At 40.2% G+C, this 3,028-nt stretch overlaps 1 protein-coding gene across 3 annotated transcripts in view; it reads right to left on the bottom strand.

The window, feature by feature from the left end:
• The window catches only part of LOC117956476 (oocyte zinc finger protein XlCOF6.1-like), a 59,752-nt gene that overhangs the window by 31,848 nt on the left and 24,876 nt on the right, over positions 1-3,028 (bottom strand). For 2 of the 3 annotated variants that reach the window (XR_004659280.1, XR_004659279.1), the window contains exon 2: positions 521-614. The exons of the other annotated variant lie outside the window; for it this stretch is intronic. The gene's annotated coding sequence lies outside the window, so the exon portion shown is untranslated. Of the gene's footprint in view, positions 1-520; positions 615-3,028 lie in introns of those variants that run through there. 3 annotated transcript variants of the gene reach the window in all.

The raw sequence follows: 3,028 nt of genomic DNA, 5'->3' as shown, positions 1-3,028 counted from the left end.
TTGGGATTCCCTGATTTGGATTCAGCTAACGGCTTCTCTCCTCACTGCTCCCGCTGCTCAGCACCCGGAAACTACAGCGGCACCACTTCCGGCCAGGGGACCGCAGGCAAAATAAAAGCCCCGTTGTTCTATTTTCACTTGCTTTCATGAGGATATATTTGGTTACATTTAGGAACCATTTTTGACTGATTTAAGAATTGTCTATACGGTTCATACTGAATATCCATATTTATTCTGTTTTTCTTATCATATATTCTGTTAATACACTGCATATATCTATATTATTCTTACTACTATTATATGGCACATATCTGTAAATGTTGTTCATACATTGTTCATAGTACAACAAACAAGCTAAAACAAAAGCTCGGTTTGTAGTCTTATGGCAAGACTACAAACAAGCAATAATGACGCAGGAACAGGAGTGAATGGAAACTTAGTGATATCAGCCTCCTCCAGCCCTTGAAGCTGCTCTCCCTACTGACTGCTCCACAGTTCCTTGTGTTCCTCTTTAATGTGTGGGGGGGTCTCTGGCTCCTACTGGTCCACACTGGAGCTACACTCCTGCTGCTCAGGGGGAACCTCTTCTTTAACCACCAACAGCTGCTGGACATCTGCAGGAAACTTGAAAACACACATTGAGGAAAACCGGGACTACATGCTTCTGCATACTAACTTCCAGAGTGCTCAAACTGTGAAGACCATGGCTGTATGAAGAGAACTGGATACGATGTTCGAAGTGAAGCACTGTTCATTCTAGCTACCACTTAGGATAGCTAGCCCTGGCAGTTTGGGAACTGAGACATTTATAACATTACATCCACGTTACAGGTTTTACAGCATACAGCACTCCATGTATCATTAGATAATACACATGATGAATTACAGCCATTATATCCATCTTACCAGCTATGATGGTTTGAACATGGGCCATTTATGCTCCATGTAAAGTCTATGGGAAATGTCTTTCTGGGCAAACTGTCTGACAGCAATTCCACCACGTGCCGCTAAGCCCATGGTTGCTTCAAGACATGGCTATGTTCCTGGGGCTTGGTAAAAACTGACAATTACATCTATGGCTTATCTCATTCCTATTTAATTGTTTGGAATATAACTGGTTTGAATCCGATTTAAAGAACAGGGACTACTTTGTGTCTACAGATAAACATCTGAGCAGACAAATAGGAAATGCGGAGTTCTCCAAGGCTCCATTCTGGGGTCTCTTCTGTTTAACATCTACATGCTTCCACTGGCTCAGATTATAGACAACAAAAAAGTTACCATATTATGCAGAGACAGATTTACACATCACGAGGGGAATATGGTTCAATACAAACACTGAGAAGTGCATTGAACAAATCAATGATTTGCCCCTAGGGTTCAACAGTAAGTTTTTTTACTCCTTGTCTGGTTGGGCAAGTGAAAGATTTTTACTTGCTCCAACACAAAAAACATTGTTTTCAAATGCGTGAAATGAGTGGGTACAGTTAGTTGTGGGATGTTAAATTAGGAGTGGGTGAGGGATGTGAATGTGTGCTCATTCATTCAGCAGTAAAACACTGTACTTTCAAATTCTTGGACAAACCAAAGACCAATCCATTGGTAGAGGATTCAGGAGACTTTCAGTTGACTGATATTTTCTTTGGTTGAATACAGCACTTATGTACACAGTACTTTAAATTTTGTGTCTGTCTTTCTTCAACTTTGTTGTCCTTAAACAGAGTCAGAATCATTGTACGCCTTTAGATACTTGACCGTTAAATAATTAAATAATTGTTTAACCAAAATTTATTTTAGGTATTCACATTTTCTTTTGGTTAACCGCAGTGAAAGCGGTTCCTCCTCATTCCCTCCGAGAACGTCAGGAGGCTCTCCTCCAAGCAATCTTCACCCCAGTTTATTGACCCACTGTTGTATATTGTCACTGGACAACTTATAACAATCACAAATTTGTTGTGTACTGTCTAATGACCACGGCGCACAGCCTAATGGCCTTTCTATTGGTTTTATTTCAATGCAAGGAGATCATAAATACTCCAGAGACTGTTCATATTCACTCCATGCTAATTTACTTGTTACATTTTAACTAACAAACCGAGCTGCATTGGACACATAAATTGACCACAAGAGATTAGTTGCATACAGCAAAAAGAACATCATGGAGTGACCAAGGCTGTGTCCTGGCACTTTCTAAGGCACACCAACAGAGAGACCGATCTGGATTAAACCAGGTGAGGAGGGATTTTAACATAAAGGACCAGACATAATGTTTAAAGTTGGGAACTGAAAGGCCACCATTCTTTCCTCCTCTGTAGCGTAGACATCTTAAATTGTGGCCGCTTGCATTTTCCAGATACATTTAGATACCGCTGATTCACGCCAGTAGCCAGCAGGAGAGGAGAGAAGGGAGATGATGCTGTGTATTACGAATGACAAATAATTCATGACTCAAGGGACAACCTTGGTGGGAGAATCTGGAAACTAAAAATAAAGAGGACGCTGTGCATCCAGTTAAGACTGAGGGATTAGAATAAAAACAGTTGATCATACCAATGAAAGTGTTATCAAAGCCCATCAACCTAAGACTGACCGTGAAAATGGAACCAGTTGGAGTCTTACTGTCCTCCGCCGCATCAACGATGTGGAGAAGGCGCCATATTGATACATGATTAATAGCAAATCTTGCTAAACATACAGTACGTTTCTTAGAAAGAAGTGAACACATGTGTCGGACCTAAAAAATATTGGGTGGTTCCATTTTTCTGATTTCCGGATTATAATTGATTATATGACAAACATTATAGGACAAAACATTTTCTAATAAATGATTTAAAATAAGAGTTTACTTCTTCCTACCAAACATTATAATGTCTTCAATTTAGATGTTGATACATAAATATTTCTGTTTGATACTTGAGAAGCGTTCCTTGGACTTAAAAGGCACAAACGTTAATCCATGCTACCAGTCTCAGGTTCAGAAGGGTCTCCAGTCTGGTCTCCAGTCTGGTCTCCAGTCTGGTCTCCAGTC

Source organism: Etheostoma cragini, chromosome 14 (assembly GCF_013103735.1).
Source record: "Etheostoma cragini isolate CJK2018 chromosome 14, CSU_Ecrag_1.0, whole genome shotgun sequence".
Classification (NCBI taxonomy): Eukaryota; Metazoa; Chordata; class Actinopteri; order Perciformes; family Percidae; genus Etheostoma; species Etheostoma cragini.
Note: the sequence above shows the minus strand (reverse complement) of the source record. Positions and strands in the feature narration are given on the sequence as shown.